Here is a 21,592-nt window from a genome sequence, read left to right as displayed (position 1 = left end):
GCTCAGAAGAAAAGTGAGATGCACCAAGTTAGAGTCCAATCCAAATATTCATAGGGACTATCTGTGACTCACCTATGGCAAAGCATCCCGAGCTTATATTAAGTCTGATCAGCCACTGTCAAATACACTAACTCAAGTCTAAGGTGATGTAATTTTGGTGCTCAACGAGAATGAAGGACATCAACCAATCAATATATACATATATGAGCATGTATATATGTGTGTGTACATATATGCACACTAATATTTTTAGTTTGTGTATATATGTAATCATGTATATGTTTATATATATGTTAGCTATTACATATACCCACAAATATTATTTTGTATAAACATATTAATTATTATATATGTGAATAATTATGGTACTCATATATACACATGCACATATTATTACTTTGTATTTATGTTTAATATATACATATGTATCTATAAATTATATATGTGTTTATATATAATTGTGTTAGCTATTTATATACATATACATATACTAAAATATTATTTTATATGTATACATGTATTTATATAGAGATCAGCGAATTACAAAACATTTATTAATAGTGGGTGCTAGGAAACACTGTTAATATAAAGAAAAGGCAAAAATAGTCCTTTCCTTCAAGAAACTTACATTTAATGGAGAAATACCACCAATATAAATCAGTTCATACAAGATAAATATAGAGTAGAAAAAAAAGGGGGGGTGTTAGTGGGGAAGGTAGTAGCATCTCTAAAGGGTAGGAAAGGCCCTCTGGTTCTAGGAGGTGACTCTTTTTTTTCTTTTTTTAATAAAAGATTTTTATTTACAAAATATATGATGGATAATTTTCAGCATTCATTCCTGCAAACCCCATGTTCCAAATTTTTTCCCTCCCTTCCCTCCACCCCATTTCTCAGATGGCAATCCAATATGTGTTAAATACATGCAGTTCTTTTATAAACATTTTCACAAATATGCTGCTCAAGAAAAATCAGATCAAAAAGGAAAAAAAAAAAAGAAAAAAAATGCAAGCAAACAACAACAAAAAAAGTGAAAATATTATGTTGTAACCACACTCAAGTCCTCTCTCTGGGTGTAGATGGTTCTCTTCATCACAAGACCATGGGAACTGGTCTGAATCATCTCATTGTTGAAGAGAGCCACGTCTATCAGAATTGATCATCATATAATCTTATTTTTGCCATGTATCATGATCTCCTGGTTCTCATTTCACTCAGCATCAGTTCATGTAAGTCTCTCCAGGCCTCTCTGAAATAATCCTGCTGGTCATTTCTTACAGAACAATAATATTCCATGACATTCATATACCACAATTTATTCAGCCATTCTCCAACTGATGGGCATCCAATCAATTTCCAGTTTCTTGCCACTACAAAAAGGACGGCCACAAACATTTTTGCACATGTGTATCCCTTTCCCTAGGAGGTGACTTGAGCTCAGTATTGTAGGAAGCCAGGGACTCTGAGATTTGGAGGAAAAAGAACATTTCAAGCATAAGATCAGCTCCACAAATGTATCAAGATGGGAGATGTATAAAACAGTCAATAGATCAATACAATGAACCACAGAATACAATATGTGGAGGGTAATAATGATACTGTATATGTGTATGCACACACACAATACAAAGTGTGTGGGGAAAGCAATAATAACTGAAGGGATCAGGGAAAATCTTTCATAGGAGCAGAGCATTGAAGGGGAGTAGAGGAATTCAAAAGGAGATTAGGGCCTTTCCAGTCATAAGAATAGACTGGACAAAGGCAGAAATCTACCCCATTCTAACATTTGTGTGTATTTATAAAGACTAGATTTTAGCATGTAAGGGAGGAAACTAACCATGGTATTATTAACAATTTACCCAAGCATTCTAGGAGAAATGCCTAATTACAATTAACATGTGCTGCAACACATCTAGTTCCAATCAAGAGCAAAATCACATGTTTTTTGCACTATGTGGATGAAGACAGTGTGAAAGTTCAACACATATTAAAATAGAGGTGGCTAATCACTATTTCTATTTGTTCACCTTCCTTTTCACAAAGGATCTTAAGGAACTTTATTTTTTAAAATTTATTTAAGCCTTAGAACAAAAAGATGTATGACTTAGGCCTTTATTTTTAAAAAATTTTTTAAGCCTTAGAACAAAAAGATGTATGACTTATCTTTGGAGGAAGCTAAGGGTTTCAGTAGAGAGATCAGTGAAAAAAAGTCAGAGAAGACTTTCTGTTCTTGACTCCCAGCTCCTCCTGTTTCCCCTATCCAGCCCTGGCATTCTGACCTCCCAGGCAATTCATTATTTCCTATGAAGAAATTTCAGCTGAAGCTTAGATCATTTTTAAAAACTGCCTCTTTTTTCAAACACTGAAGTATTTTTTAAAAAATCAAAATGAGTCAAAATAAAAACGACACCATATGTGATCAGAGATGTGAATGGAGCAGGAGAAGGTAAACAAATCTGCTATCAGGCATATCCTAACAGCAGTGTGCCTTAGCCCTCTCTTTAAAATCAGCAGGGAGTCTAGCTTAACTTCTATCAAGTACCATTTATAAAACACTCCCCAACCATCACATCTCCCACCCCCAAGCACAGCAAGAGGAATCAATAGCTAAAAAAAAAAAACCTAGCATTTATATAGTCTTAAAGATTTGCATAGTGTTTTTATATATGGTAACTCATTTGATCCATACAACAATTCCAAGAGGTAGGCAGATTTTTTTTTAATCCCTAACTGAGCCTGAGGAAAGTTAACTGACTTGAGTGTGAGGTCACCCACACTCACTTAGATGAGCATAGTTCCAAGCTTAAAGTTAGCAAAATATGAATTCAATTCCAGACTCAGAAACTTTCTGAGTGACCCTGAACTAATCACTTAAACCTCTGGCTAGCACAGTTTCTTCAACTAGCACCTACCACAAAGGATTGTTTTGAGGATTAAATGAGAAAATATTTGTAAAGTGCTTAGCAGGATATTTGGCACATTGCAGGTACTATTCAAATGCTGACTATTGTGGTTATTTTTTTAATGTTAGGACACAATTTAGTTAAAAATAGTCGCATATTTTTGGTTTTTTGCTGGTAAAAGAATAAGTGGGCTAAGCCAGAATGAAGGCCCATGTCAGAATGGTTAAGGCCAATAGTATAAAACATATTTATGAGACACAGAGAGAAAGAATTCACAAACTACACATTCTTTATCTCTCTAGCAGCTAGAAGAGAAAGTCATAATTTTATGGGCACATTTATTTCATTTAGATGCTTTTTGTTTTAAATTGTCATGAATTTAGGAGCTGCCAAAAAAAAAAAAAATCTCAGCCTCACCAGGCACAAAATCATCATTTAGTTATTTCTTTTTTCTTTCTTTCATTCTTTTTTTTTTTTTTTAACATGGTGTGAATGGAAAGAATAACTCACATACTTCTGGAGGAAGTTAGCTGGAGGCTGAAGGGGGAAGAACAAACTGACCAGTTCCCTACAGGAAATAAGGAGATCCTCCCCCATGCCAATCTGGCAATCTTTCCATCTGAGCACGTAGCTGTGGAAACTGACATCCAGGCCCACTAATTGACATTGTCTAATGTCAAGTCCCTGAGCAGGATGCTGAAGGAGAGGGCTCGTTAAATAGCACGTAATGTTGGAGCTGTCCTGCTGTGTCACTGCCGGCATCTGGGGTGAAAGGGGTGGATTCCAAAGTTTTGCTGTTTTGCAGGGCAGAAAAAGAGTACATGGGGGAGGGACACACATACACATCCGTTCACACCACTACCCTCCCTCAGACCTTACTGCCCCCCCTCCCCCTGCCACATTCAGAAAAATTAGCTAAATAGTCAGGTCATACCCAATATAGCATGTGAGAGGAAATCTGGAAATGTTCCTATTTCTAATTTTAAAAAAAGTCATCATTAGAAATATTCTACAGGAACTGTGATAAAGAATACAAATGTTGTGATAGGCATGGAAACCATATAGACCAGTCAATTCTACTCTTGATCAATTAGTCAGCCAATAAGCATTAAATACTTACTATGTGCTAGGCATTGTACTGAGTGTTGGAGATACAAAGTCAGTCCCTGCCATCAAGAAGCTCATAATTTACAAAGGAGGAGGGAAGAAGGGTGGGGGGGAAAGAAGGCAGGGGGCATAGATGGCCTGTTTATAGTATTTACAAATTACACAAAAGTGGGAGAGAGAGCTAAGACATTCATATAAGAAGGTTTTAACAGGAGAGAGTAATCATATTTTTGATCAATAAAAATTTTTGATTATGTAGTCCTAATATGTATATATCTATTTATAAATTTTATAATTATACTGTTATACTGGATATTATGCTGGATTACAGAAAATTATACTGGATACCTTATAAAACATAAAAAATATAATTTAAAATTTAAAATAATAAAATACTTTATTAACAATAATTTTTTCAGTAAGGAAGGAGGAAGAGAATAACCATTTGTATAGTGCCTACAATATGCCAGGTCTTGTGCTAAGTGCTTTACAAATAGAAATACCTTGTCAAAATCCTGTGAATTGGGTATTGCTATTATCCTCATTCTTCAGTTAAGAAAACTGAGGCAGAGTTTAAGTGACTTGCTCAGGGTACTAAAACTAGTTAGTGTCTGAGACCATTTTTGAATTCATATCTTCCTGACATCCCCAGTGCTCTATAAATTGTACCACTGAGCTACTTGAATAAAATAATAATGCCATTAGTAATAATATTTTGTGAAAACAATGTGAATATAGTTTATTATTTTTCCCAAATATTCCTGTGCAATCCTAGGTGTAGAGCGGATTTGTATATACTAATAATTTATTAATAGTTATTCAAAATTGTGGTATAGAAATATAATGGAATGTTATTGTTCTATAAGAAATGATGAGCAGGCTGATTTCAGAAAATCTTGGAAAGACTTACATAAACTGATGCTAAGTGAAATGAACAGAACCAAGAGAACATGTACACAGCAACAGCAGCATTATGTGATGATCAATTGTGATGGACTTGACTCCTTTCAACAATAAAGTGATTCAAGGCAATTCCAATAGACTTGTGATGGAAAGAAACATTTGCATCCAGAGAGCAAACTATGGAGACTGAATGTAAATCAAAGAACTCTTTTGATTTGATTTTTCTTGTGCAGCATGACAAATATGAAAATATGTTTAGAAGAACTGAACCTGTTTAACTTATTTCAGATTCCTTGCTGTCTAGGGGATGGGAAGAAAGGAAGAGGGAGAAACATTTGGAATACAAGGTTTTGCAAAATTGATTGTTGAAAATTATCTTTGCATGTATTTAGGAATATAAAAATCTATTGAAATTATTAATTATTCAATTAATTTGATCACTGTAACCAATTAAGCAGGTGAATCTCTTTTTTAAAAAAATTTTTTTTTAAATTGAAAGATAGACAATATGTCTATCAAATATAGGTCAAATAATATTCATTCTACTAAATGATTTGAAAAGCTGGGATGAAGCTTGATTGGACTAGAAACAATCCAGATTTATTCAGATCCAAAAATCTCCAGATTTCTTCTCCAGGACAAAGAGAAGGTAACACTGTCTCTTTTAGGGATTGTCCCTTTTTTTTAGTTAGTAGACAAAAAACGAAAAGATTCCCTTTCCATCTAGCAGGTTTCATTTTGACTGCTATAAATCCTTTAGTAGGAGTATGACATGATTTATATTTGATAGTTATATAGTATATATTTCAATAAAAAGTATCTATCAGTCAATGAACCTAATGGGTTTTCAGCAGAACTCATGCTTCTCTGTTTAGGAATTGTAATCCAGATATAATGCAAAAATAACAAGCAAAAGTGTAAAATGAGAAAGTAAGTTGTTTAAGGTCCAAAAGAAGAAAAAAATTATGAGAAAGCCTGACCAGAGTGCTGAGAGCAAAAGTTAGAACCAGGAAGAGAAAGAGATGAGTTAGGAGATAAATATGAAGGGCCTTGAAAACAGTCTAAGAAAGTTAAGTAGAATTTTGAGGTATAGAAAGAGTCAATTGATAATGTTATAGAGGGTTCATGACATGATGAAAGTGATTGACAGAGGAGGAAGATGACTTGCACAATGTGATGAAGCAATATTGTGGTATTCCTTGGTATTTTCCTTGGGGTGGGGTGAACTATGACATTTTGGTCACATAGAGGGCTGAGTCATTAAAGAAAAATCACTTATTTGATGATAAGAGATGGGAATATTTAAAAAATGAATAGGGGCAGCTAGGTGATATAGTGGATAGAGCACTGTCCATGGCATCAGGAAGAATTGAATGCAAATTCAATCTCAGATAATTACTAGCTGTATGACCTTGGAAAAGTTACTTAACCCTGATTGCCTCCTTTAAAAAAATGAATAGTCACATTTATCAATAACCTTTAAAAATGGAGTTTTTAAGTGTGATAGAAAGAGCTCAGTCCTACAAATCCAAAGACCTGTATTCCAGCCCTACCTCTGCCTCTGTTTTAAGTCGATTCTATATTCCATACCCTCATCTATCGGCTATCAAAGGAGAGATTTAGATTCAATAATCCAACTCAATTCAGCATATAAATATTTAGAGTAAGGCACTTATAGTCTGAGAGAAATAGAAAGCTGAATGAAACACACATACACATATGTTTTTTTTCTAAAATCTTCTGTTCCAAAAGTCTATAAATCTGTAAAATTATCCATAATTTATGTGCAAAAAAGAGCTACAGAAAAATATAACATTAGAATAAGCTACTAAAAAAATTAACTCACTTAAAAATAATCCCTCTAAGTGAGGGATTGAGCCTGAATTCAAATACAAAGGCTGGTAGCTCAGTACAAACACTTAAATTGGTATTGCTGATGTAATGGGGGCTGATGCAATCCCCTATGTAGAAGAGACTAGGCAGCCCATCCTTGGAAAGGCATAGGATATATAAAAGAAGTTTTGCTTCCCTCATTGGAGCAAGTAGAGACTTTCTGTAACTGGCTTTTGTCCACAAACCATGTGACAAGACTGCAGATTTTTGTTTTGTTTTGTAGCCAAAAGGCACAATCAGTAATACCAGTCCCTTTGTCTGTTTGTTTGTTTTTTCCTGCCTTATCAATCAGAATAAGCCTTATATGGATGGAGAGACTATTGGCTCCCATCTTCCCATCAGTCTCACAATCATATGGCCCATGAGTACATGGCCCGGCTGGTATATCTATTGCTATGTTTCTATTCTTGCTTTTCAGTGGAGGATATTAGATATGGCAATAGGATTGTGAGTTTCAAAAAGTCAGGAGTGCACCACCAGGAGAGAAGAGTCTATGCCAGATTTCCTGGCCAACAAGTCCAGCACCAAAGCCTTGGAGAATGAACTTTGGGACCCAACAAAGTGGTAGCTGATTTTGACATGACGCATCCAGTAGTTATGACATTTTTTAATATGAACAGGGACCAATGCTATGTAAATATTATAGTAAATTTGAGAGTATTTTTCGAAGGGATCAAGATTGTATAGGGGAGAGCATGTGCGCAGGTGTTGAGGGGGCAGGAAATGTCTACATCTATTCTTTCTTTTTTTCCTGTTATATATTTATTCATTTTGTTTATGTTTCTCTTTTTAAAAATTTATTTATTTATTTTATTATTATAGTAACTTTTTATTGACAGAATCCATTCCAGGGTAATTTTTTTTTTTTTTACAACATTATCCCTTCCTCCTTCTTTGTTTTCCCTCCACCCTCCACCCCCCCCTAGATGGCAAGCAGTCCTATATATTTGAATATTCTAGCATATCCTGATACAATGTATGTCAGATCAAACAGTTTTTTTTGCACAGGAAATTGAATTCAGAATAAAAATAACCGGGAAAAAACAAAATACAAAATTTACATTCATTTCGGGTGTATCTTCTCATCATTGATCAATTAAACTGAATTAGGTCTCTTTTCAAAGAAATCCACTTTCAGATTACATCTTCTGTTCGTTGTTGGGGTTATAATGATCTCTTAGTTCTCTCATTTCCTTAGTATCAGTTCTGTAATTCTCTCCAACCTCTCTGTATTCATCCTGCTGGTCATTTCTTACAGAACAATAATTTCCATAACATTCATATACCACAATTTTAAATTCTCTTTGATGGGCATTCCCTCAGTTTCCACTTCTAAACCACGACAGGGTGCCACAAACATTTTGGCACATCGGTCCCTTTCCTTCTTTTTCTTTTTTATAAGTCCAGGGCCTACTGGATCAAAGGGTATGCACAGTTTGTCTTTTGGGCATAATTCCAGGTGCTCCAGAATGGTTGGTTGTTCACAGCCCACCAACAATGTATCAATGTCCCAGTTTTCCCATCCCCTCCTATCATTATTTTTCCTGTCATCTTGAATCTGACAGGTGTGTTGGGTATCTCAAGGTTTTTAATTTGCTTTCTCTGATTAATAATATTTAACACTCTTTCTATGGTGGTAATAATTTTTTCATCATTTGAAAATTGTCTTTCATATTCTTTACCATTTTATCAATTGGAAATGGCTTGGTTTCTTATAAATTAAGTCAGTTCTTATATATTTTGGAAATGGGCCTTTATCAGAACCTTTAACTGTGAAGATGTTTTCCCAATTTGTTGCTTCCCTTCTAATCTTTTTTTAGTTTTTTTGTACAAAAGCTTTTTTAATTTGATTTAATCAAAATTTTTATTTTGATCAATAATGGTCTTATTCTCTTTGGTCACAAATTTCTTCCTCCTCCACAAGTCTAACAATAAACTATCCTATTTCCTCAATTTTTTTATAATCCGTTCTTTATATCTAAATCAGAATTTGATCTTATCTTGGTATTGTGTTAAGTATGGGTCCATCCTAATTTCTAATACTAATTTCATTATCACAGTTTTGTCAAATAATGAATTTTATCCCAAAAGTTAGGATCTTTGGGTAAACATTAAATTTATAGTTATTTCTGTTTGTGAACCTAACCTGTTTCATATCCAATAATTATTTCTTAGCCAATACCAAATGGTTTTGGTGACTGCTCTTTATAATATAGTTTTAGATCAAATTACTAGGCCACCTTCATTTGTTTTTTTTTTTTTCATTAATTCTTTTTAATTTTGACCTTTTATTATTCCATAGAATTTTGTTGTTTTTTTTCTAGATCATTAAAAATATTTTCTTGGAAGTCTATTGGTATAGCACTAAATAAATAGTTGTTTAGGGAGTATTGTCATCTTTATTATATTAATCAACCCTATCCAGGGCCGATATTTTTCAATTTTTAAGTCGCTTTATTTTTGTGGAAAGTTTTTGTAATTTAGCTCTTAATTCCTGACTTTCCTTTGGTAATAATTCCCAAATATTTTATGCTTACATTATTCTGTGATTTCTCTTTATATCTTTTTTGGTTTTGTTGGTGATGTATGAAAATGCTGAGGTTTAGGGTTTTTTTATAACCTGCAACTTCTAAAGTTATGGATTATTTCTAATAGCTTTTAGTAGAATCTCTAGGGTTCCTAAATATACCATCATTCATCTGCAAGAGTGATAGTTTGGTTTCCTCACCCTATTTGATTCCTTTAATCTCTTTCTCAACTCTTATTGCCAAGGCTAATGTTTCTAAACAATTTGAATAATAATGGTGACAGTGGGCAACCTTCACTCCAGATCTTACTGGGAAAGATTCCAGTTTTCCCCATTACATGATTTAGTGGTTTTAAATATATCTCCTGACTATTTTAAAAAAAAAGTCCATTTATTCCTATCTCTCAGTTTTTATTAGGAATGGATTTGGATTTTATAAATGCTTTTCTGCATCTATTGGATGATCATATGGTTTTGTTGTTTGCTTATTGATATAGTCAATTATGCTAATAGTTTTCCTAATATTAACCACCCTGCATTCCTGATATAAATCCTACGTGGTCATAGTGTATTATCCTAGGGTTTTCTTAATCTTTTTGCTAATATTTTATTTAAGATTTTAGCATCGATATTCATTAGAGATTGGTCTATAATTTTCTTTCTCTGTTTTCACCTACCTGGTTTGGGTATCAGTACCATGTCTGTGTTGTAAAAGGGTTTGGTAGGACCCTTATTCTATTTTTCAAATGATATAGCATTGGGGGTTAATTGTTTTTAAAGTTTTAAAGGAATTCCATGTAAATCCATCTGGTCCTGGGGATTTTTCTTAGGGAGTTGGTTAATAGCTTGTTCTATTTCTTTTTTTCTAAGATGGGACTGTTTAGGATATTTACTTCTTCCCTCTTTAATCTGGGCAATATATTTTTTGAAGGTATTCTTCCATTTCATTTAAGTTGTTGAATTTTTGCCATAAAGTTGGGCAAAGTAATTCCTAATTATTGCTCTAATTTTCTTCATTAGTGGCGAGTTCTCCCTTTTCATTTTAAGACAACAATTTGATTTTCCTCTTTCCTTTTTTAATCAGATTTACTAAGGTTTGTCTATTTTGTTTTTCATAGAAAACTCTTGTTTTTATTAATTAATTCAATGTTTTTTTTTACTTTCCAATTTTTGATTCTCCTTTTTATTTTAGAATCTCCAAGTTTAGTGTTTGACTGGGGTTTTAATTTGCCTTTTCACATTTTTAGTTTCAACCCAATTGTTGACCTTCTCTTTCTCCTTTATGCAAGTAACCTTGGAATGAAATTTCCCCTTATTACCACTTTGGCTGCATCCCACGATTGATGTTCGTTATTGTTTTTCTTGGGGTGAAGTTATTAATTATGTCTATGATTTGCTGTTCACCCAATCATTCTTTAATTAAAGGTTATTTAGTTTCAATTATTTTTTGGTCTCTTTCCCCTGGCTTTTTTGTTGGTGTTTTTTATTGCATTGGTCAAAAAAGGATGCATTCACTATTTCTGCCTTTGCATTTGCGTTTGGGTTTTATGTCCTAAATATGGTCTATTTTGCATAGGTTCCATGAATTGTGAAAAAAAGTGTAGTCCTTTCTGTCTCCATTTTTTTCAGGGTCTATCATATCTAACTTTTCTAGTGTTCTATTTCCTCTTTGACTTCTTTCTTTTTATTTTGTGATTTGGGTTATCTAATTCGGGTGCAAAGGTTGGATCTCCCCTATTATAGTTTTGGTGTCTACTTTTGCAGCTCTTTAATTTCTTTTAAAATTTGATGCTACCACTCGTGCAATATTTTAATATTGATTTCTTCATTATTTATGTCCCTTTGGCAAGATTATACCCTTCCCTTATCTCTTTAATTAGATCAATTTTTTGTTTTGTTGATCTGAGATCAGGATGGAGCCCTTTTTTTGACTTCACCTAAGCATAGTAGATTTTTCCATCCTTTTACCTTTATTTCATGTATCTCCTCTTCAGGTGTGTTTTTAAACAACATATTGTAGGATTCTGGCTTTTTAATCCATTCCTAATGCTTCCTCTTTATGGGGGTTTACCCTTTCACATTTATGGTTAAAATGACCAATTCTTATTACTTGCCATCTTGTTAACCCCTATTTTTTTTCTCCTTCTTTCCCCCACCCCCCTTAGTTTAAACTTTGGAAGGCCCACTTGCTTCTCCCGCTCTCCTTTTTTATTTCCCCTCCTCCCCACCTTAGGTTCCTCCCCCTATCTTCTCCTTTCCCTACAGTTTCTGTATTCCCTTCTGCTTAGCTTATTCCTTCCCTTTTCCTTTTCCCTTCCTTTTCAATGAGATGGGAAGGTTTCCCTTCATTGAATATTCTAAAAATTTTTCTCTTAAAGTCAATTCTTATGGGAAATCCCCATATTCATCCCCTCCATTTCTTTTCTCAGATATAAGGGTTTCCTTTGCCTCTTTGGGAGAATAGTACCCCCATTTACCCTTTTTTCTGATACAATGTCCTTTCCACCTCTAATTTCTAGAAAAAGGTATACATTATTTTTATACATCTTTACGCAGAAAATAGTTCCCAAGATTTCTTTTTACCTTTTTAGGTTTTCTTGAGTTCTTATTTGCAGATCAAACTTCTTGTTAAGTTCGGTTTTCAAAAAATAGGTGAAATTCATTATTTGTTGAATGACCATCTTCTTCCCCGGAAAAAAGATGCTCATTCTGGTAAATTATTTTTGGTTGCATCCAGTTCCTTAGCCTTGAGATTCTATTCCAGGCCCTTTGATCTTTAATTGGATGCTGCTAGATCTTGGGTGATCCTTTGTGGCTCCTCTATATTTGTTGGTTTTTCAGGCGGGTATTTTTTCCTTTGTTTGAGGGGTTCTGGCATTTTGGCCACTATATTTCTTGGTGTTTTGATTTTTGGTCCTTTCAGTGGATGATCGTGAATCCTTTCAATTCTAACCCTCTGTTTCTATGACTTCTGGGCAGTTCTCTTTGATAATTTCCTGAAAAATATGTCAGGCTCTTTTCATCGTATTTTCTAAGTCCAATAATTCTAGATTTTTCTCCTAGACCTGTTTTGGGTCTTTTGTCCCAGAAGATTTCACATTTTTCTCCATTGTTTGGTTTTTGGTTTTGCTTGACTATTCTTCTTGTCTCCTCAGGTCATTCAATTCCATTTTTCTATTCTGATTTTCAATGAAGTGTTTTCTTCCTCATTTTTTAAATATCTTTTTCTAATTGTCCAATTTGTTCTTGGAATGTTTTTTCCATTTGCCAATTTATTCTTTAGGGGCTATTTTCTGTTTCCCAGTTCACTAATCCCTTTTTTTCAAGGATTTGTTTCTTTATCCTCTCTGTCTTTAAATGGTGAAATACCTCAGACCTCTTCCAACCCCCTCTCCTTTTCGATTTTTTCTTCTAGCTCTCTTGTGAACCTTTTTAATTCTTCTATGAGATTCATCTTGCTGAGGAAGATGTCTCCTCCTGTAGGTTCACCGGAGCTTTTTTCTCCTCAGGGTTTAAGTCTTTCTCTGTCGGTTAAAGCTGTCAATGTTAAAGTCCTTTTAACTTTTGCTCATTTTGTCAGAGAAGAATCAGGAACAAACTAGCAAAAGAAAAAAAAGGAAAAAAAAAACCCCAAATGGAATCTGCTTTTTGGGGGAGGGGCTGGGTGGCGTTTAACTTCCTCTCAGACTGAGGGGCAAGGTGAGGCACCTAGCAGGACTTGTTGCCCCTCGCTCTGGACTCTGAGGTGGCTGGGCGCTGTGGGGAGGGGGCGGTCCCAAAGGAACTCCAGCTGTTTGGGGTTGTTTCTTCACCCCGGTTTTAGCTTCTCTGCTGGGCCACTGACTTGCTGCCAGGGCAAAGTATCCAGTTCTGTAGCGAAACTCTCCCCGCAGAGACCGCTGAGATCACACCCCAATCCCCTCCGTTCTGCTCGGCTGTGAGCTGCCTGACGAGCTCTTGCTGCCACTGCCTGCCCTCAGCCTGTGCCCGATCTAAAACCGTCCTGCCCTCGAGCAAAAACAGACCTTTCCTGTCGAATCTCAAGGATGTTTTCTCTTGGTAACTGTTTGTGGGTTTTTTTTTTTTTTCAGTCAGGCATTAATTCAGAGGCTTGTAATGAGATGGATTCTGAGAGAAAATGTGGAGCTTACACAGCTGTGTGCCTCCTCGCTGCCATCTTGGCCAGAAGTGTCTACCTCTATTCTTGAAAATAAATATCCCTTCATAAAATAAAATCCCTCTACTTGGCTAAATTGAACTGAACATTTAATTATGGGTATTTGACAGTAGGAAGGAGAAAAATACCCAATAATGGGTTCTTGAACAGATAGCATTAGATAAGAGACACTCTAATTCCTCAAAAATACCCTTAGAAGCCTGAGGGGGAAGATATAGCAAGGGAAAGTGAAGCCAGAGTATTCACAAAGCAGAAAGACCAAATGATGTACTTCAATGGCTGACACATGGTATAGTGGAAAGATGTTGGGCTCTGGAGTTAGAAGACGTAGGTTCAAAATTTCTCCCATAGGTACCTACCACTAATGAGATATTTGGCAGATTTGTTGGCCTTCCTTTCATTATCTGTAAAATAAAAGGGGGATAAACTAGATGGTTTATGAGATCCCCTCTGGCTTTAGCCAGAGCTTGTTTCCAAAGTAGAAGTAATATATCTATGAATGATCACCCAGTAAATACCAGAAGGTATTTACTATGAGAGACACACAGAGAGAAGACAGACAGGCATATATACAGACAGACCAATAGACAGAGAAGGAAGGAGGAAGAGAAAGAGAGGAGAGAGAGAGAGCGATAGAGGGAGAAAGGAAGGGAGGAAGAGGAACAGAGAAAGGAGAGAGGGAGGGATGAAGAGAGAAGAAAGGAATAAGAGAAATGGAGGAAGGAAAGAAGAGGGGAGAGAGAGAGAGAGAGGAAGGAGAAAAAAAGGGAGGGAAAGAGAGAAAGGGAAGGAGGGATAAAGAGAGACACACACACAGAGATGAGACAGAGAGACAGATGGACAGACAGACAAACAGATGGGACAGAGCTTTGGCATCATACTCTCAAAAAGACCCAGTTATGCCAGGCCTTTAGACCTATTTTTCATGTTTTACTCTGAGCCTGCTCCAACTCTAATGATGCAAATTAGACATAGTTTTCTTTATCTGTTAACAATGCTACATTGGTACAGATCATCAAAAATTGTTTAAAAACTAATACCAGGGCCATCCCGGGGGCAATGGTGAAGATATGGCAATGAAAGCTGTACAAACCCAAGGTGAAGTAGGGTTAGAGTTAATAGAACATCTCCTGCTTGCATTTCCATACCCATTTCTTATAGATCTTGAGAAGCAGATCTGAGGAAGGAAAAACAGAGAAGCAAAGAGTCCTCAAAAGAGCTTATAAAATTTGGGAGGAGGCATAGAAAAGAAGGAGGAGAAGGAAAAAAGAAGAAGGATAAGGAAAAAGAAGAAATGAGAAGAAGAAAAAGAAAAAAAAGGAGCACCATTAAAGAAGAAAGAGGAGGAAGAGGAAAAGGAGAAGGAGAAAAATTGAAACAATAGGGTAGAGTGAATCTCTGGCTATCTGATTTCAGTAGTCCTAAATAGTCATCCAAATAGATACAAATATGTAAGTGGATTCTCTCTGTCTCCCTGTCTCTCTGTCTCTGTTTTTGTGTCTCTGTCTCTCTCTTTTTCTGCATGTTACAAAAAGAGGGTAATGGACTAGATGATTTCAGAGATTCCCTCCCCATACATAGTTATAGATATAGGACAACCTATATAGTTTTCTCATGAATGGAGAAAAACATCTCTACCTAAAAATTCTGACAGCACTTCAAACATGTCTAAAACTGAATTCATTATTTATCTAATAAAATTTCCCCTTTATTCTAATTTATCTATATCTGCTCATGGTTTACACATCTTTTAATGGCCCATGGTCATCTTCAACTTTTCCCATTCCCTTTGCCCTTATATCTAGTCAGTTAACAAATATCAATTATCAGCTCTACCTCCACAAATTCTCATGCTTTGCCTTTTCCCAATCCTTTCCTAGTCCAGATTCTCTCATTTCTTTCCTGGATAATTCTTGTAAACAAATTGGTCTCCCCTACTCTAGCCACTCCGGCTGCAATCTGTTTCATACTGCTATCCTCAAATGTGTGAAATTATCCAGCCTGAAATGCACAATATATAGCTCTGCTCACATCACTCCCCTTCTTAAATCCAAGCTCCTTCATCATTCAAATGCTTCTATAACCTATCTTTCCTGCATTATCTTCCACTAGTCCCTTAATGTATTCTATCTTCCTTCTCTAAGGTGTTATATATATATAGGATTGATCTTGCTTTTTCCCAATTTTGTACTTTTGCTCACACTTTTTCTTAGACCTGGAATAGATTACTTCAATGCCAATTTTGCCTAATGAAATCCTCCCCTTTCCATATCCAGTTTGGGTGCTATCTCCTTTATGAAGCCTTCCCTGATCTACAGATTGAAGATGGATTTTTTATCACATGGTATGATGTTTGAATCTTTCCTATGTACTTATCAATCTAATTTGTACAATAGTTTTGTGTACACATATTTTAAATCTCCATCTAGATTTTAAAGAAAGTAATGTAGATTGTCAATTGTATAATATCACCTTTATATCTTCACTACCTAAAAGAATGGATTGAACGTTACAATTATTTTAACATTTGCTATAAGAATTAATGAATTAATGATCTCAGGTTGCCTTCTCCTCCCAAACTTCAATTGACTGAGGATATTTGAGTAGGTTGTTGAGAAATTCTTCCCTACTTCTTTACCCCATCTCCTAAATAAATGAGATCTTTAATGGAGGAAAGAGGTATACGCAAATAAAGATGCCATACAGTGCACTGAGCCTGGAGTAAACTTGTGAGATGATCCCTTTACTTTGATTTCCATCATCTTCCTGTGGATAGCTACAACCTTAGAGAAACTCATTAAGTTAGAAATGAAGAGCTCAGGAGGTTTGAGGACTATTGATTTGATTTCAGGTTATGGAAATGTCATTTATAAAACATTTTATTATGTAAATGAATAAAGAAATAAGGAATGAAAAAGGATGTATTAAATATTTACTATATGAAAACATTGTGCTAAATACTAGAGATACAACTAGAAAAACCCTCCTCACAATGAACTCACATTCTAATGGAAAAGATAAGATATATTGGAGATTTTTAGCCATAATTCAGATGGAAAGGTGCCATTGCCCGTAAGATACAGAGACAAATATGATGGAGATGAATCTTCTTTAACATAATTTTCATGTGTGAACTCGTATTGGTTTCTGACGTTGAATCATTCAGCAATGCCAAGGAATTTAGTGTTGAAAATTTTCTTTTCTTGATCTTTATTAGCTATGGCTGTGCAGGAAGTGGGGAACTACAGCCTCCGCAAAGGAAATTACTAAACTTCTTCAAAAGGGTTACTCCCCTGATTGTGACTATCAGAGTCAAGCTGGAAGCTGGGCTGGTAATCTGGGGCATAATGCTATTTCTCTATCACTGTCTCTATCAGGGACTGAGGATAAGTGGTGTCAGTGAAGTTTGGCTTATCTGGCATGTGTCACTTTCTGTCTCTACCTCAGTGTATTCCAGTGCTTCAGTTAGGTTGGCTTGTCTGCTCTGTCAATGACAGTTCGTATTGGTGGGAAGGTTGCAATTCTCCATAGGAGTCACTCCCCTGGATGATACACTGGAAACAGAGCATCACTATTCCCAGGCATCTTGTATTTAGATGTCAGGGGCTGCTATTGATATTGGTGGGAATGGTGGGAATTGGTGGGTGATAGAAGCAGGCTTGTTGACTAGAGAAGGTGAGCACTGCTTATTCTCTAGGGTTCAGGGTCCTGGACTGTTTCTTCTGGGTTTGAGAGAAGGTCATGGTTGAAATGTGGTAGCTTTAATCCTCATTGTGTATGCTGCCTCCTATCTCTCACTCAGGGTGCCTTGCTACACCATGAAAAACATGGTTTAGAATGGAACAGCCCTAACATTACATTTTTGTTCATTTGTTGATTATGTGTAGACATTTTAATCTATCTACAAACTGTTAAACAACACAAGTAATTGTAGTGTGTGCATAAGATGAATGGGGATAGCTATCTATAGCATAAGCTATCTTTTGGTCCAGAGAAGTCTAATTATCCATGTTTTACATATGTCCTTTTGGATTGAGATTATCTTTGAATGCTGATGTTTTGTAGTAGAACCTATACTCTCTTCTGCTAAAAGCAAAAAATATGTGAGGAGAGAGTCACTAGAAAATGTATTCAATATCAGTATCTTGTTTTTTCCACATTGGAAAAATGATGCACAGAGAAAGAGAAAGATGAGTCAGGGGAGATGAGCCAGGGAAGCAGCTCTCACTTTCCCCAAACAAGCAAAATTCAATTGCCAAATCTGTCTTTCCTCCTCCCTCATTTTCCTGCCCTCTACCAGCCACTCATTAAATGAAATAATATGGGTAAAGTTCTTTGTAAACCTTAAAGTGCTATAAAATCTATATCAGCATTGTTATTAGTAGTATTATTATTTTCCTCATTAATCACAACTCACTTGTCAAGTCACCTCAGATAAGATATTTTGTCATCACTCAGACTCTCCATACACTCCTTATCCTATCCTTCCTGTTGTCCAACTTCAGCATCACTGTGGGTTGTGCCCATGAAATGACTGTTCCATGAGCCAGAACCCTCAGTCTTCTCAATCATCTCTTCATCTGTCACTATACAAACAGTCAGCCAGTGGCTAAATCTACATCCTTCCCTTGTGAGGAATTGCACACATCTTTTTCCTTTTTTTCATGTCTGCCTGAACCCCCAGTTTGGGCTCTGACTTCTCAACACTGTCCTAATGCTACCTTATTATTGACTCCTAAGCCCTTCCATAAGTTCAAAATAATGAAATTAAAAGTCATTCTTCATGTCTGTGCTTTTAACCATGTTTGCCAATGATGAATGACTCTTCAGTGGCTCTACATCATTCTTTGGATCTACTATAAACATATTCCCTTTTTAAAGTTTCACTGGCTGACCATTACTTAGTGATATTAATTTTCCACTATGCTACTGCTTGAACCCTCTGTTCCAGACATTCTGCTTCTAGACTGTGGTGTACTTTCTTAAACTAATGAGCCTTTGTCTGAGCTATACATAATATATTCAATACCCACTTTTTTTATTGCAAAATTACATTACTCCCTTCCTCTTCATTCTTTTAGAATGCAGGTTGAAGTCCTAATTTCACTCATTCTGACAAGACTATCATTGATCCATCACTTCTAGTCATCATAATTATATAATGTTATGTATGCATCTTTATTAATTGAATATTAGTGTTTCTTATTTCATGTAAAGTCCTTAAGGAGCATATATCACATCTCTTCTATATATCTTGCCCCTGTTTGTATCCAGTTGGCAACTTATTAAGTACTTGTTGATAGACTGACTCACTGTAGGCAGATTGGTCAAAGGTTTGTAGCAATTTAAACTTTTGATTATAATTGTGCTGGTCTTATACTTGATTAAATAGCCATGATATTTATGCCCTTTCAATTAGATCACAGGATTTTAGGCTCTCTATAACATTTAGTCTGAACTCTTCAATTTATATTCAAGGGAATTAAATTACAGAAAATTATTCAATCTAATTCATGCAGCTAATTAGTGGGAGAAGAAAGCCTAGAGAAAATCCCTGTTAGTTCACTCTCTGTTAAGGACCATGCCTAAGTGGGCAGGTCAATTCTCCCAGAGCCTCCACAGCTGTGGATCATCGCATCTGAAGGAGTTGCAAAGCAGCCTTTACTGACACAGGTACTGCTTGTGGACTGGGAAAATAAATTGGAGGCAGAGGAAAGAGGAGAGAGGTCAGACAACACAAGGCCCTCTCAGTGGGGAGGTCAGAGAACAGCAATTGTCTCTCAGTCTCCTTGAATCATTATCATCCTCTCATAAGAAGAGAAGAAAAGGTCTACCAGAAGTAGAGCAAAGTTACATATTGTGTTCCCAACAACTCTCCATCTTTTTCCTTACCAACACACCACTTTCAACGTTATTATCTGAAGGAAGTAGAAACACAGTGAGAATTATAGGAAAAGATAAATTGAGCTGAAAGTGAAAGCAAAAGAGTTCAAACTAATACTGTGGCAACACCACAGCCATGCATGCATTGAGAATATAAAACTGAATTTTTTGGAAGGAATTAATTTGTGATTCATAGAATAAAAAAATTTCAGAGTTGAAAGAGACTTCATTTACCATCCAGTCCAATCCAAACCTTCAAAAGAATATCTACTACCACATGCCTGAGAAGTAGTCACTCAGTCTTTTTTTTTTTTTTTTTTTATGAACAGCAAGGGAGGGTAACCCACCACTTTGCAAAGCATTTCATCCCACTTTTGAATGATTCTCATTATTCCTCTTTAAGTACTCGCCTTTTGGAGCAGAGATGGAGAAGTGGGCAGTTAAGATAACTATATGCAATTTCCTGAGTTCAGGTACAATATTTGGACACAAGTTTATTTGGAAAAAAAGAAAGAGGAAACCAAACCAACCATTCAGCTCAGCTTAAATGGTTGAAAGGAGAGGTATGTGTGGGGTGAGGGCTGGTCTGGAGCACATATGACAACCATATCAACTGTAGGTCTTGGAGACAAAAACAGCAACAGCTGCTTCAAGAGTTATCAAGTCAAAGACAATTTGACAACTGATCTGAAAGAGATTACAAAGGAAACTTGTGCTAGCTCTGACAGAGGAGCAAACAATGTTCAGCAACTTCATTGTCTCTGTCTATTTTTGGGTCACAGTTATAGGATGGAGAGCAGTGCTTTTAGTCACAAGACATCAGATATCAATACCACTTAAGGAGCAGTATTGCTTTTGGTCACAAAGGGATCAGTAGCTCTAAAAAACAATACCATTTTCAGTTGCAAGCTCAGGGGCACTGAGGAGCAGAAGTGGTTGTAACCATAAGATATCAAAGTCCCTTCATGGGAAAAGACCAGAGTACAGACCAGAAAAGCAGTGACCACACTTCTCCCCAGACTAATACCACTTTGGAAGCAACTTAAAACTTCCAAACCATGAGAACTAGCTCTGAAAATAGCAATGCAAAAAAGCCTGAAGCTTGGGACAGTTCCTCTTTCCAAATCCACCCCAGCCTCCAACACCAAGAAAAATGCCTAACTTTAACATAAAGTTCAAAGTCAAGAATTAGGCTGGTAATATGAGCAAACAACAAACAAAGAACCTGACCATAAACAGCCTCCCGAAAACAAACAAAAATCTCCCTACCTGCTATGGTGATAGGTAAGAGTAAGACACAAACTCATAAGAAGAGAAAGATGTCAAAGCAGGTACAAGTGTCAAAAGGGAGGAAATATAAATTGGACACAAGTCTAACAAGAATTACTGGAAGAACAAAAATTATTTTAAAAAATCAAATAAGAATAATGTGGGAAAAGTTGGAAAAAGAAATGAGAGTGATGCAAGCAAATTATGAAAAGGCAATGGTATGGTAAAGGAAGCACAAAAATACTGAAGAAAATAATACATTAAAAAATGGAATTGGCCAAGTGGCAGAAGAATTATCAAATTTCACTGATGAAAATAAGTGCTTAAAAAGAAGGAAGAGAAAAGAGGTTGGAGAAAATAATTCCTTTAAAATTCCTAAAAAATGGAAGATTATGACTCCACAAGACATCAAGAAACAATTAAAGTCAAAAGACTGAAAAAGTAGAAAAAATATGAAATATCTCATCAGAAAAAAAATTGATCTGGAAAACAGATAAAAATTTATTGAACTACTTGAATGTCATGATCAAAGAAAGTTCCTAGATATCATGTTCAAGAAATTATACAATAAAACTGCCCCAATATCTTAGATCCAGAAGGCTCAAATAGAAATTAAAAGAATCCACCAATAACCTCATAACCTCCTGAAAGAAATCTCCAAAATGAAACTTGCAGGAATATTGTAGCCAAATTCCAGAACTCCCACATCAAAGAGAAAATACTTCAAGCAGCCTGAAAGAAATCGTTCAAATATTGTAAAGCCACAATCAGAATTATACAAGATTTGACACTTATTATGTCAAAGACATAGGAGCTAGGATCAAAACCAAGAATAACTTACCCAGCAAAACTTAAAAATAATTCTTTAAGGGAAAAAAATTTACAACAGTGAAATAGAGAACTTTTTAAAATTTTTTAAAAAATACTAATATA

This window comes from Sarcophilus harrisii, chromosome 3 (assembly GCF_902635505.1).
Source record: "Sarcophilus harrisii chromosome 3, mSarHar1.11, whole genome shotgun sequence".
Classification (NCBI taxonomy): domain Eukaryota; kingdom Metazoa; phylum Chordata; class Mammalia; order Dasyuromorphia; family Dasyuridae; genus Sarcophilus; species Sarcophilus harrisii.
Note: the sequence above shows the minus strand (reverse complement) of the source record.